The sequence below is a fragment of the Equus caballus genome, chromosome X (assembly GCF_041296265.1).
Source record: "Equus caballus isolate H_3958 breed thoroughbred chromosome X, TB-T2T, whole genome shotgun sequence".
Taxonomy (NCBI): Eukaryota; Metazoa; Chordata; class Mammalia; order Perissodactyla; family Equidae; genus Equus; species Equus caballus.
Window position 1 is genome coordinate 15,951,288 of NC_091715.1, and position 15,768 is coordinate 15,967,055.

General features: G+C 37.3%; 1 long non-coding RNA gene across 1 annotated transcript in view; it reads left to right on the forward strand.

Moving 5' to 3' along the window:
- Positions 1-12,135, forward strand: part of LOC138921718 (uncharacterized) — a 48,495-nt gene extending 36,360 nt beyond the window's left edge. Inside the window, exons 5-6 of the long non-coding RNA XR_011434552.1 lie at positions 6,595-6,769; positions 9,904-12,135. This is a non-coding gene — a long non-coding RNA (uncharacterized lncRNA). The remainder of the gene's footprint in view (positions 1-6,594; positions 6,770-9,903) is intronic.
- Positions 12,136-15,768: the final 3,633 nt, after the last annotated feature.

Sequence of the window (15,768 nt, forward strand, 5' to 3'; positions counted from 1 at the left end):
TTCACCCTTCCTCGCAGAGTGCAGCCCTTTGCGCTCCTACTGACAGCTTGGGATATTTACCAGGACCCCTTCTCCTGGACAGTCCGAACTCCGAGTTTTGTCCCCTTATGCTCTGTTATGCTTAACTGTTCAGCCTCTCAGCTGCTGCTTTTACCTTCATAATTGACAATCGCCTCAGTGCTGAAAGTATTCCCAAATGCCTGTCTCAAGTCTCTTGGCTTCCATCTTCTTCTGGATCTTGACTCTGCAAATTCTCACTGCTTTGGTAGTTCTTTGATTCATTCAAGCTAAGGTGGTTTTTTTAAAAATCTTTTTCTCCCAGCTTTTCTAATTGTTCTTAGCAGGATTGTTGGTCTGAAACAACCTAGTCAGATATTGCTCCAGAGGAAACTTTGAAAAGTAAAAATCTGATCATGCTACATCCCTCCTCAGAAACCTTGAATATGTCCTAATTTCTACCCACTAGCCACTCCTACCTTTATTTTTGCATTTTTTTCCTGACCCAGACATACTATTTTATGCTTTCATGACCTTTCCTGTATTTTGTCCTCTGCCTGGAGTTCTCTTCTGTCCCTTTGCTCCCTCGAAAACGAAGTCTCTTTCTTCATAACCCGTATTCTATTTTATCTCCTTCCTCAGACTCCCTTTTGTGTTTGGTCTCTTATTTCATACATACTATTCTAGTTGTAACTCTCATGCAACCTTATAATTATCTGTTCATGTATCTGTCTTCCTCACTAGAATGTGAGCTCTTTTTTTGGCCCAGATGATATATTATTATTCATCTTTTTATTTCCAGGCCTAGAGCAGTATTTAGCACCAAAGAGGTATCAAATAAACATTTCTTAGATTGAAATGAGTTGAGCTACAAGAACACTTAGGTGTAAGCATGGTTTGGTTCTGAGGTTACCTCCCAGTCTGTCTGGTCTCAGGAGATGGTGAGGGCCTTATGTAGGGATGACCAATTGACATGTCTCAGGCTTCTTCCTGTCTGGTTGGTCGTCTCCTTTTACGGAACTGGTTAATTACTATCCCTCACTGTCTGCTGTGTCTAATGACATCGCAGACTGGTTAATGCCTTATACTAGGCCTGATGTTAACTCTAGAGACCTCTCAGACCCAGTCTGAATTGTTCTAAGTCCAAACTTTTAAGTACAGAGTTTTTCATTTTATTTCTCTGTTTCAAGCCATTTGTTCTTATTAGATCTCCACAGTTCTTCAAAAATATCTTTTAGCCCATCTTGGTTTACAGCCAAAATGGACATCTTCTAGGTTGAGTTTTACCTGAAAAAACCTTTCCTACTGTGTAGAAGTCATTTTCTCTGTGCTTATCCCTCGGCTCTTGTTGTTAAATGTGTTATCTCTGCACCCCTCCAGGCTACAAGTTTCTGGGGATTTGCTAGTTCATTGTTTCATGGCATATGAGTGACATGGCTCAAAACTTGGGTGTTTATCAAGACAGTAATAAATATTAAAGTTAGAATGTGGTTCAATATATTATTTATTGATTCCTTTATATTCTTCCAAACTTCAAAAATGGTTTGAGGCAGGCTAGGTAATATTATAAAACGATGACCACAAGATAAAAATAAAAGAATTTTCAAGATAAGAAAAGGAGAAAAACCATAGCAAGAACTCCTTGCTGTAAGAAGCTATAGATTTCACATACCAAATTTAGCTCTGTGCCTCCTGACGGCTAGGGGACAAAAAAGAGAGAGAGAAACTCAATAGGCTTTATAACTTGCACTTTAGTTAGGACCAATTCAGTTTCTCCAGAGAAACTAACAATATCTTTATGAGGACACCTGAGAGAAATTTATTACTGGGTTCTTTATGTTAAGTAACATTAGAAAAATCTGTTTAAATGTTTTACAAAAAAATACTAGGACTCTAGGACTTCTTGATTTATTTCTTCCTTGGCCTTCTGTGAAAGCCAATATTTAGTGGTAAAATATTGTTCTGCAAAGACAGTTCTAGAGGGAGGGGGAAGGTGGGATAGGCATGTAATTTTCTGATGATTTTGCTTAACCCAAGGATGGGACTGGAAATGCTTGGAGGAAGGGCCTGCTAACATCTCTCAGCCTGTCAGTCTCTAATCCCAGCCAAATCACCTGATTATTTTAAAAATTAAAGATGTTACAAATCTCCAATTTTGTAAAAAGTGGTAGAAATATTTATGTAGATGATTAAAGAAAGCAACCAATTTGATTTAAATAATAATAATTAATATCCTTCTCTTGTAATGAAAATGAACAATGTCAGGTATGGTTTGGATTGATGTTGTGTTTTCTGTAGGATTTGAATTATCATTAATAACTACCACCAGCACAAGCAGGCAGATGACACCGTGACAGATGCTGAAGATGTGGAAGTGAACAGGACACGTGAAGCCTACAGTCCCAAAGTTAAACATAAGAACATAATTAGATGTTAAGAGAATGTACGATCTATCAGTTTCTTGTTGCTGCTGTAACAAATTACCACAAACATGGTGGCTTCAAACAACACATAATTATTAACTTATAGGTCTAGATGTCAGAAGTCCAACATGGGTCTCAATGAATAAAATCAAGGTGTTGGCAGGGCTGTGTTCCTTCTGGAGGCTCTAGGGGAGTGTCTGTTGCCTTGCCTTTTCCAGCTTCTAGAGGCTGCCTCAATTCCTTGGCACGTGACCCCCTTCCAGCAGCTGTATCGCTGTGATCTCTGCTTCCATCATCACATCTCCTTCTCTGATGGACTCATTTGCCTCCCTCTTATATAAGGACTCTTATGATTACGCTGGGCTCACCTGGATAATCCAGGATATTCTTTAATTAGTCACATCTGAAAAGTCCTTTTTGCCATTCAGACAACACATTCACAGGTTCCGGGGATTAAGATGTGGACATTTTTGGGGGACCATTATTCTGCCTACCATATATTGTAAGCAACAGCAATGGCCGTGGTCTTTATTTTTATTTATTTGTCTATCTATCTATCTATCTATCATGTGTCTATTGGCCATGGCCTTTATAAACATGGTCAAGTTACTTAAAGTCTAATTTTCAAATTTTCCATCTTTAAAATGGGGCAATAATATCCTGCTCAGAGGATGGTTATGAAGATTAAATAAAGTGAGTATGAACATGTTTACCACTACACCTGGCACACAGTAGGTACTCAGTGAATGTTAGCTTAATGAAAATTTAAATCTAATACCTAAAACCTGTATACTGCAGAGAGTTTGAATCCAACTTGTCAGATTCTTTGGACAGAGAAAAAGTTTTTATTCTTCTTTTAGGTTGGTGCATATTTTCAAGAGAAAATAGAAAATGTGGCTCCAGATAATACTAGCTTTGTGTCCCTTATTTGAAAACTAATCATATGGTGAAATATCACATGCTTTGGCATTATCTTCCATAAAACATAAGGGTGAAAACTTAAAAATAGAAAAATAGAAATTTCAACAATAATTCTGGTAGAAACGACTTGTAACTATTTAGCACCTTATTTTTATTTCTGGAACACTTTCCGTTTGAAGAGCTCAAATTACTTGGGACATGTTAGCTAATTCTTATGGTCCCAGATGTATCTGGCGCAATGAGGGAGTCGGTAGTAGCAAAGAAGGGGGAAGGGGGAAATGGGGCAGGTGTGACAAGCTAAGGTTTGTGTTTAGAAGCAGTTCTTGGCAAAGGTGAAAATATTTTTAGGTAATCTTTTCTTTTTCCTGTGAAAGTCTGTAATACTCTAAAATTTGCTCCATTCTTACAGCCTAGAAATAGAACCCTGGAAATAGAATGACTGCACTTTGGTGGTTATTGTGGGCTGGGAAGTGAAAGCCAAGAGTGGTGGTTCTAAAACTTTTACTTTGTGATTTCTGTGCCTCACCCTTTCTGGCTTCCCTGAGCCCCAGTGGCACATAGCAACAATTTTCTGCTTCTTTCCACCTTGCCCTGATGTCCCTCCCCCAAAACAGTTCTATTTCAACTTTTATTTGGATCACCACTGCCTGACAGCAGTTCAGAGTTCTGTTGTGCTGTTCTCTCTCATGAGATCTCAGGAGATTTCAAACCTTGGTCAGAAGACAGTACTGGTGGAAGATTCAGGAGACAAAAGAGACACATTTGCTCCATTCTTATTGTTTTCAAATTGTTACTTCCTTTAAATCATTCATTTAACAAATTTCTATTAAGGACAATTTCAATAAGCTATTGGTGCTAGATACTAAAGATATAGCAGTGAACAACCTAGATATAGCTTCTGCTCTCATGAAATTTATAGTCTAGTGAAAGAGACAAGTACTAAATAAGGAAACTAATATGTAAGTTAGATAATTAAGGTTGCTGTAAGTACTAAGAAGAAATAAACTGGGTAATGAGATAGAGTGCAACAGGAGCTAGTTTAGAAAAGGTGGGGACTTGGTCTGGTTGAGGAATAGAAAGAAAGCTAGTGTGGCTGGAACATGGTAAGGTCGGGCAGGGTTTCATGAGGTGAATTAGGAAAGTAGACACTTTTCAGTGATGCTTAGGAGTTTGTATTTTATTTTAAGAACAATGGGAAGTGATGAGAGGGTTTTAAGTGGGGATGATGACATTATCTGACTTATGGTTTAAAGATCACTCTGACTTCTGAGTGGAAAACAGTTTAGAAAGGAACAAGAGTGAAAGCAGGGAGGTCTGCTAGGAGATGGACGGTGAGAGGTGATGGTGGCATGGACCAGGGGGAAACAATGTCGATGGACAGATTTGGAATGTTTTAGAGGTAAAGTTGGAAGGAGTAGCTGTCAGGTTGGTTGTGGGGGTTGAAGGAGGGGGAGGAAACTTGGGTTATCCTAGGGTTTGGCTTGACCAATTGTGCCATCTACCAAAACAGGAAAGACAGGTGGAGAAATGGATTTGGTGAAGGAAGGGGATTATGAGTTTTTGGTCTAAGTCAGTAATTTAAAGGACTTTTTACAGAAGCCTACCTGACTTCCAAGAGGAGATGTCATGTCAGCAGAAGATACAGTTTGAGAGTATTAGAATATCAATGATATTTAAAGCTATAGGACTGCATGAGCCCATCGAGGTAAGATGGAGAAGAGGACTCTGGGACTCATAAACATTTAGAGATCAGTTGGCAAAGGAGGAACCAGTTAGGGAAAGTGTGATGTCACTGAAACCATGAAAGGAAATTATTTCAAGAAGGAGGGAATGATCAACTGCATTGAGTGCAACTGAGAGGACATTAAGTTTGCGGATAGAGAGGTGCCCACTGGATCTGGCAGGATGGAACTCACCAGTGAACTTGATTGGAGTGGTTGCAGTGATGTGGTGAGGGGAGAAGCCACACTGTGAAAGAGTGAATGGGAGAGGAAGAAATGAGGTAAACAAACATAGACACCAGTTTTGGCTTTCCCAGCCCTAGTGTTGTTATCTCTTTTTTTTTTAAAGATTGGCTCTGAGCTAACATCTGTTGCCAATCTTTTAATTAATTAATTAATTAATTAATCTTCTTCTCCCCATAGACCCCTTGTACATAGTTGCATATCCTAGTTGTAGGTCCTTCTGGTTGTGCTATGTGGGACGCTGCCTCAGCATGGCTTGATGAGCGGTGCTAGGTCTGCGCCCAGGATCCGAACCAGTGAATCCTGGGCCACTGAAGTGGAGCACAAACCTAATCACTCGGCCACGGGCCAGCCCCTGTTATCTTTTTGAAGTTTGTTGGGATGCATTGGAGCAATCTTGGGGGTTGGGTGATGGTATGGGGGAAAGAAAGAATTTATATTCCCCATTTGAGTGATATTTGTCATAAAACACTAATTCAAGTGTCTTTGTCACTCATATTTGTATTAGAAGCTCTCATTACCTTATTTTTAGGGTGACAGGTGAATCTTATCTTTAACTCTCTGTCCTTTCTTATTTCCTAACTTTTCTCACTTATCCCTTCAATAAAATATTTTCAGTATGTTCACTCTATATACGCTCTATACACATTTGGCATGTGCTCTATACCTATTACAAACACTCTTGATTGTCTTTTAGTTCTTCCATTTTCCTCTGCTTTCATAAGCCTAAATGAAATTCTCTTTCTTGTGGTTAGTTTCCATATGCCCATTACTTTTCCTTTTTCTGCTTTTTTTCCTCTTGGGTTTTGTAGATAGTGCCCTTGCTAGGTAATTTTCATATGTGCATTATATTGCTAAAAGAAGTCACATTTTCCCAAATGAGAACACAATGCTGGAGGAAGGTAGATATTCATGGAACAGATTGTAGGCGGTTGCTAACTCTAGGGTGAGTATTATGTTTGATTACTACCCTTTCAGTCAAGTCTTGCTATCATGGTCAGTGATAAATGACACCTAAGACTAGACCAGAACTGTAAGAGGAGAATAAGAGCTTTCTATGGGACTTGGAAGAAGGTCAGTTTGCATATTGCAGTTGAAATCGCCATGCCTTCTGTTCTTCCCAGGCACACTTCTAGATTACATTTCTAAGCATGCCTTGCAGTCGTATGTGGCCATGGCATTGAGTTCAGGTCAGTGGAATAACGGTAGAAGTTAAATGAGCAACTTCTAGGCTTGACGTATAAAAACTTGTAGAATGCTTCTCCATGCTCTCTTCCCTTGTCTCCCAGCAAGGTGCAGAGGATACAGCGGTACACACCAAGATTTTGGAGCTGGTCAAGCCACAAGATGGAAGGAGCCTGAGTACCTGAAGACCATGTGGAAGGCAACCTTAAACCCAGGAACCTACTCTTTGGACTTACACATGAACAAGAAATCAACTTACGAAGCCATCCAGATTTTGGGGTGTGTTTGTTAGAGTTGCTGATGTTACTGTCCCTAACTAATACACATTTCTTGTGTGATTTTTCCCTCTGCAAATTTGGTCATTCCTCCTCAGTCTCCTGGAGTGCCCTCTTCTCACTTTATCAAATTCGACAGCTACTTTGATGATCTGTTTTCTATTTTTTTCTGGCATGAGATATTTTCTGACCATCTCAGCCTGAGTCAATCTCTTCCTCCAAATTTCTAAAGTGACTATTAGCTTTATGGTTTACTGGATGAATAATGAAAAGATCATAAGCTCTTAATACCTGTGTTACTTTGTATAAATTACTTAATCTGCCTGAGGTCGCCTTATTTTTTTCTGAAAAATAGGCATAATAACAGCCCATCCTTCATAAAATTGTTATGAGGTTTAGATGAGGTGGTAAATGCAGAGGACTTAGAACAGTATCTGGCATGTAGTAAGCACTCTATTATTAGAGTCAGTCTCCTACCAGTTTAGTTTAATTCTATATACTGAACTCCTAACTGTGTCAAGTGTTAGGCCAGTGCAGTAGATATCACACTGAGGGATATGCTGTTCTTATAGTTTCCTCAAATGTAACATTTGTTAATACATTAGTGCAACTTGTCTTCAGTGGCATTTATTGCATTTACCATGTACCAAAGATTGGGCAATGTATTTCTGGGGATATAAATATGCCCCCAAGGAGGTCCATTACTTTCCATGTCCCTACAAGTCAGCAGATCAAATCAATTAATACCATTTGAAGAATTGTTTAGGGATATTTTGGTTTCTTCTCCAAAGCTGAATTCCTGTATGTCTCAGGGGCTTACCAAAACCCTTTACTTCATAGGGCTATTGTGTGGATCAAACGGTAGAATATGTGGAAATGCTCTATAAACTTGAAAGTGTGGAACAAATGTCTATGAAGATGTTAATTTTCAAATCTTTAAAGTTCTTAAATGAAGTTTTCAACTTTGTATGATTTTGTCTTCTCTCCAAATTGAATATAAGCTTGTTGTAGGTGGGATGTGTATTACTTCATCTCTGTAAGTCCCTAGTATCTATCTCAGTGATAAGTAAAGAGCAGGCACTTGATAAACTTTTATGGTTTAAATTTTTGCAGTGTTTACCATGAAAACCTTTGACTCTTTCCCTTTCTGGTGATTTTCTGCAAAGTAGTACCCATATATTGGGTGAGAGATTTGGCTACATTGGTTTCAAGAGGAGAAATCTGTTTAAGGCATGTTGCTAAGTGGAAAGTATATTTTAAAAACATATACTTAACTCTCTGAGCAAAGCTATCTTGAGTTTTAAGCAGCAATTTTCAATGAAGAATCTGACAGGCAAGGAACGGTTGTTGAGCTCTTGGTCTGCTCTGTGCATCTGTACACACAGTGTTGAATAAGCTGTTAATCCTTCCATCTTTACAGGATATTTTAGGCATGCTTATGGTGAGGTCATGCATATCCATTTTTGTAGTGTTCTCCCACTCTACCCACTCACCATGTGTTCTGGTGCTGAGATATTTTTGTCCACTCTCATAGTACTCTCTCTTTCTTACCTTATTTCCCTCCCCCAAGCCCAGGAAAAAGAAAGTTGATTCTTCAATTTTTTTTCCCAATTTGAAAATATGACTGAGATTGGGAAGGAGGGCATTGCTATTTTTTCTTCCTCACTTCAGGTTGGTGTTAAAATGACTCAGAGTAAACAGCTTGATATTCTGTAAAAACAATTCTTCGATTGAAGAAAAGATTATATCAATGATAAGAAACAATGTTTTTCTAGAAGAGATTTTCTTATATTCCCAACTTTCACTTTTAAATTCTTTCTGCTGTTACTGCCTTTCATGCAATTTCAGGTCTGCAGAAGGATTTTCTTCTTTTTAAAAAAAAGATCAGGTCATGCTTTTTACAGTGATCCAAATTGTGATTTAAATTAAGATATATTTGTATTGGATTGGAATAAAATCTCGTTGTCAGCCCAGCACCATGGACAGAGAAATGACTTCCAGTCCATTTCTCTTCCCGCCTTCAGGTTAGCTAGCAGTAACACATTCACTTGTAAGGAACAGTTTGTTAAGTCCTCAGTTCACCTTGCCCTTATATTAAATAACTTCATGTTCGGTCTTACCTCAGGATTACTGCCTCTTTATACTTACTATTTTTTAAAAATAGTCTAGGTACCATTTTTCTTCTTCAGCTATGGGTAGTTTGAGATGATTTTGACTCCCACTTGATGATTCAACTACTTTTCAAACTCTATTCTCTCAATTAAAGAAAATTATTTTGAAATTGTATAGATTCACAGGAAGTTGCAGAAATGGCACAGAGAAGTTCTGTATATCTTTTACCCAGTTTCCCCCAAAGTAGGTTTGCCAGCTAAAAAAACAGAATGCCCAGTTAAATTGGAAATTCAGAGAAACAATGAATACTTTTTAGTATAAGTATTTTTAGTATAAGTATGTCCCAAATATTGGATGGGACATACTTATACTAAAAAATGATTTGTTGTTTATCTGAAATTCAAATTTAATAGGGCTTTTTTTTGTCATTAGGCTGTATCTCGCTGGGGATGTAGAGTCAAATGATTATGTTTTAAAGTCACTTAGAATAGTTCTTCTTTGTCCAGTTATGACACCAACTGGATACATAGTTATGCTCATTCATATCATTTACTTTTGAATATTTTAGGAGTTGCTTTTAAATTTAATTTTGTTTTATAGAATATTTACATGGTTCTAAAGTTAAACACACGAATATAATTTCAATGCATTTGTTCTCCAAACTGGTTGAAATTAGTTTGCTCATTTTCATATTTTTAAAAACAGATACAATATCGTTTCCCTAGATACCACCCTTTTATGATTGTTTTATAAAACATCTTTCTGAGATAGAATGATCCCATAAAGACAGCCTGTATAACACTGGATGACCTTCTTTTGAGTCACTTTAAAACAAGCCACCTTGTATTCAGCCTAGAGAGAAACTGGAATTTCATGCTAATTAGCCTCCTAGTTCCTTTCATTTTGTACATGACTAAAAATATTTTCACAAAGTCCTTAAACAGAAAACCAACAAGGGAGTTTTGCAAATGTAATCCTAATTAAGGTGCTTGGATGTTATTTTATTTTTAATTTTTTTCCATACAGGTGTTTTAAAATTAAAATCTTATGAGGCCCTGGCTGCTTCTGGGATGACACAGGAGTCTCCCTGGTGACTTCAGGACAGGCCAGAAAAGCTACATGGGCAGACCTGAGGAATGGCTTCTGAAACGTGCCCTACTGTGCTTCTATTTTTTTAACAACTCTATATGTAGATTTAATGTTTCTTAAAAAAAACTATTTTTGGGGGTGGGAATGAACTATTCAATGTTAATTCAATTAAAAAATTAAACATGAGTTGTTAGTAAAAGTCTTCTGGATATTTAGGAATATTTTAATTTTAACAAGAGAAAGATGACAGTTTAGGTCTAGCCAATTCTTGCGATTATCATTTTGGAGGTAGTTTTGTGTCTATCTTCTTGCCTTCCATCTTTGCCTCTTTATTCTTTCTGAAAAGATAAATCTTAACTTTTGAAATGAAAATATATTTTTACCTTCCTGGTTGTTAAAGTAATATATGCTTATTGTAGATTCTTCTTCACAGGACTGATTGAGCTGCGATAGGGATTCATTGAGAAGGGAAGTGAGGGAAGAGGCTAGGAAAGAGGAAGAACGAATAAGCAAGGATGCAGCATGTGTGTGTATTCTTCTGTGTCTTCAGAGACATTCTCATGGGAATGTGGAGGATGCTGTCGCCAGACAGGATTGTTAGTCAGATGTCATTGAAAAATATGTAGCTTACATAGCTTTTAAAATAATTTTAACTTATTAAATCACATAAAAGAATGCATTCTGGCAGGTGTGTATAAATGGCTATAAAATTGTCTTCTTTTGACATGCCATAAGCAGATCTTCAGGGAACTTAACTCACCATGGGATAGTTGCAGTTAAATTCCTTGGGCCTGGATTCACTTGAAGTTTTTGTAGGACTGTAATGAAATGTTTTAGAAATATGGTCTAAAAGTCTATGATTATATGATAATGCCAAAAGGTGGGGAATAGATAGACTTTATTTTGCTGTAACTTTACCCAGACCTCTACTTGACAGCAACTTACCTTGAGTCATTTGCAGATGGCCACCTGTCTTGGCTTGGGGGTCTTTAGTTTTTCACAGTTGCTGTGGACACGGCCATGGCAGGTAGCCAGTAAGAATTTACTGAAAGGTAATCAATACTGTGTGTATATGGTGACCAAACCAGGAAGTGTAAGCCTTTTGAAGGTGATGGTTTGCCAGAACTAGAACCCTGTGATTCCTGTGTGGGCATGTGACAAAATGTTTCCAGTTTGTGTGCCTTCCATGATTCTATTCTTGCCATTTACTTAGTCACACCACTAAGTTAACATAACATGGTTGTCAGGAGTGAGGCCACTGAAAATAGTTATAACTATGTATTAGTTTACTTGGGCTGCTGTAACAAAGTACCACAAACTCAGTGGCTTTAGCAATGGAAATTTATCATCTCACAGTTTTGGAGGCTAGAAGTTCAAGAGGAAGTTGTTGGCAGAGCCATGCTCCCTCTGAAGGCACTAGGCAAGGATCTGTTCCAGGCCTCTCTACTAGCTTCTGGTAGTTCCTTGGCTTGTGGCAGCATAGCTCTAGTCTTTACATAGTGTTCTTCCTGTTTGTTTGCCTGTGTCCAAATTCCTCTTTTTATAAGGACACCAGTCATATTGGATTAGGGGCCCCACCCTTACCCCAATATGACCTCATCTTAACAAGTTACTTATTTCCAAATAAGGTTACATTTTCTAGTACTTGGGGTTAGGATGTAAACATATGAATTTCGGGGAAAACACAATTCAACTCATAATAGACTCACTTTATATTCGAACCAGTGGTTCTCAATATTGGTTGTACATTAGAACCTATTGGGGAGCTTTAAAAATCCTGATGCCCAGATTGCACCCCAGACTAAAGACATCAGAATATGTGTGAGATCCTGGCATTAGCACTTTTTAAATCTTGCCAGGTGATTCCAATATGTAGCCAGGATGAAGAACCATTCTATTTGGGTGTCCCTCACTAAGAACAGAAATTCACCCAATTCTACAGATAATATGTTAAGAAAATGAAATTCCAGTAACATATTCAAATTTTTCTCCTTGTTGTTGTAGCAGTAAGATTAATTTTAGAATCAGGACAAAATTTTTGGGAAAAGGATTACAGGTGATTTTTTTCCTTTTCAATTTTTTCTTGTACCTATTTAGAAATTTTTCTACAATTAACATGGAATTCTTGTACAAAAACCCAATCAATAAACTTTTTTAAAAATTAAAAAACATATCCCTTTTTCTTATTATCAACTATCATGGACTAGTATGCAGAAAAAAATAGAAAAGCATTTCCTCTGGATTTAGTATCAAAAAGAGGCTTTGATAAATTCTTGGCTCTACTATCTAATTACTAATAAGTCAAAGAACTACAGGAGACTCTTTTTAAAACAAAATGATTATTTATGGTAGCAGTTCACCAATATTTAACTGATATATAGGTAACCAAACTATGTTGCAAATCAACTCACTCAGATACCTGGGCATACATTTCAAAACCAATTTATCTTGAAGGTTGTTGTAGGAAATGATATTGCTCAATCTTAAACATTCTTGGGCTCTCCATCTTAAATGGTTTAGATTTTTTTTTAAAGCCAAGGTAGGGTTTGGTTACATGCTTTAAACTTTTTCAGGATTAATTTATTGTGGTCTAGAATTTGGAGCCTTTTTGTCTACTCTCCATGAGTTAGTGGTGATCCAATATTATTTCTCAAGAAGAATGTTGACCCTGTCCATGGGTGGTCCCTTGACCTTCTCTTTACACTCCTCAACTTTCATAAAAGGCTATGAATCACTACGATCCACTCGGCTGATTGTTAAAACATATTGTTCTACGTTCAACTGGTAACATAGGATACACTGATACCAAGAACTCATCTGGAAGAAGAAGCTCAAGCTTGTTGTCATTTAATGCTTGTCTAAAGCTTGGTTGGGATTCTGGAAATTCATCCTTTAGATATAATTGCACACATGTGGAATGGCATATGTTCAAGCTTATGCATTGTAGCATTTCTTTTGTAATATAAAAGATTGGAAACTAATTTACCTTTTTTCTTTTACTGATTGTACTTTCAGTGTTGTATCTAAGAAATCTGCCTAACATAATGTCACAAAGATCTTCTTCTGTGTTTTTTCCCAGAGGTTTTAGAATTTTAGGTTTTATATTTAGGTCTATGATTTGTTTTGAGTTAGTATTTGTATATGGGGCATATAATGGACTGTTCACTGCTTTTGCATATAAATATACAATTGTTCCAGGAAAAGAATAGCCTTTGCACCTTTGTCAAATCAGTTGTCCATATATATATGTGGGTCTATTTCTGGACTCTATTTTGTTCCATTAATCTATTTATTTATCTTGACACTAATACCACACTGTTTGGATTACTGTGGCTTTATAACGTCTTGGGCTTCATTAGAATTAAAAACTTCTTCTCTTTGAAAGACACTATTAGAGAATGAAAATTCAAGCCTCAGGATGGGAAAAATATTTGCAAATCATATATCTAATAAGGGACTTGTATCCAGAACATACAAAGAACTCAAACTCAAAAATAAGACAACTCAACAAAAACGAGCAAAAAATTTGAACAGACACTTACTTCACCAAGAAGTAAATGGATGGAAAATAAGCACATGAGAAGATGCTCAAAGTCATCACTCTTTAGGGAAATACAAACTAAAACTACCATGAGACACCACCATACCCCGAATAGAATGGCTAAAATTAAAAGGACTGACCATACCAAGTGTCGACAAGGATGTAGTGGTAACAGAACTCTCTTACCCTGCTGGTGAGAATGTAAAATTGTAGAACTACTTTGGAAAACAGTTTGGCAGTTTCTTAAAAAGTTAAGCATATACCTACCATATGATCCAGCCATTGTACCCTTAGGTATTTACCCAAGAGAATACCTTGTCCCTACAAAGATTTATGTATGAATATTCACAGACTATGTCTTGATACACAATCAAGATACAGAATCAAGAGCAAGGAACTCCTTCGTGCTGATCCTTTACATTTGTATGTCCTCCCATGGGTTGCTTTTCAAACCACTTAACCGTATTACCTATTTTAAAAATCAAATAAAAAAGCTTGTTGAGAGAGGCAAGATTTATAGAAGATCCCTATGACTTGGAAAAATCCTACATTGTATATTGGGGGACAGTGGGTGGAAGTGGGGAGTTTTTTGACCACTTGACACATGATAATTCATCTTTTATTTGGTAAAATATAGTCTTAATTAATTGCCCCAGGAGACCACCAGACTGCAAGATTTAGGCCTTTCTATTTACAAGCAAATTTATAGAAATCACAACAAGGGCAGATTAGATTACTGTGTATAGATGTGAACAAAACAAAAAGTGTAAGCATGTTGATGGAAATGAACCCGTAAGTCCAGTGACTCCCCTGGGAGATGCTCATGGACAAACTTATCCTTGTCACTTCTCCTAAGACAGCATTTTTCTCAGGGTTTCAAACAGTTTATTTGGGGGAAAGACCAGATGACTAAGAATCCAGTGTGGTTAATATCTGATTTTCCCTTAACTATTTTGACCGGAAAATAAAATGGTCTTGATTGAAAAACCCTTTTATATCTGTCTTTTGGTGTTCTGAATCTTTTTTTCAGTTTTATACAAAGAAGCAGTTAATCAATTTAGGGTCTAATCTTTGGGTAACAAATTCCCTGAGACAATGGCATGAGTGATAGGGCTATAAAGTGCTTAAAACTGGGCCTAGGCCTAGTAAGAGCTCAACTAACAATAACTGGTGGCAGGTTGTGGAGGCTGCTGCTTTGCAAGAACCCAAGGGAGAAACCTTTTTCTGGTCTTCCTCCCAAGAACAACTCTTCTTTCCCCTGAGCCTCCTGAACTGTTTTTACCTCATGGACACTAGGCATCAAGCTTAACTGACTGCATCCCTTCTCTGCATCAATTTCTGGATAATTGAGAATCTAATTTATGGCCCACCTCCTGCCTTAGGATTTTGTGCACTAACCTCTTTCTTGGATTCAACCTATCTTTCTTACCTTCACTTTCCCTGTGTATATATTTCCTTGAAATTCCTTACTTTCCAACACGAGGGGCAGTATAAATAAAAGAGGCACACTAACGCATCAGTAAAAAAAGACCATGAGCTTCCACCTCAGTATGGGGGTATATTTACTATAGGTTCTATCACAGGTCTTAACTGTGTCAGGGAAGGATTGTTGGGTAGAAGGTATTAAGAGGTACTTTTTTAAAAAGGCGAAAATATCACTCTCATATATATATAAAATGGACATAGTGTTACCGACTTTAACTCATGAATTAAATGAGAGAAGCAGGCAGATACTATAACAAAGAAGTCAAGGGAGAAGTCATAGAAGTACAAATTTATATGGAGTAAAGGAATATTGAAACGAATTGCAAAAGGTTGCAAAGATGGCTCTTATTTTGGTGGCTGGCTTATTATTTCCTCCTGACAAAATTCATTGGCGTGTCCATAGATGTCTACAGACAAGAACTAGTTTGTGTTTCTGTCAGTTATCCGCAGCTTGGGGAGCTGTTGAGCAGCTCCGTAGAACTGGAATCAGACAACTGGGAAGAGAGTGCTGTAGACCAGGGGTTGGCAGTTTGGTCCCAGAATCAAATCCAGCCACAGTCCATTTTTGTATGGCTATGAGCTAAAAATGGTTTATACATTTAAATGACTGAAAAAAATCAAAAGAAGAATATTTTGTGATATGTGAAAATTACACAAAATTCAAACTTCAGTGTCCATACACCAAGTTTTATTAGAACACAGCACATTCATTTACGTATTGTCTGTGGCTGCTTTCACACTACAATGGCAGACTTCAGTAGTTGCCACAGAGACCT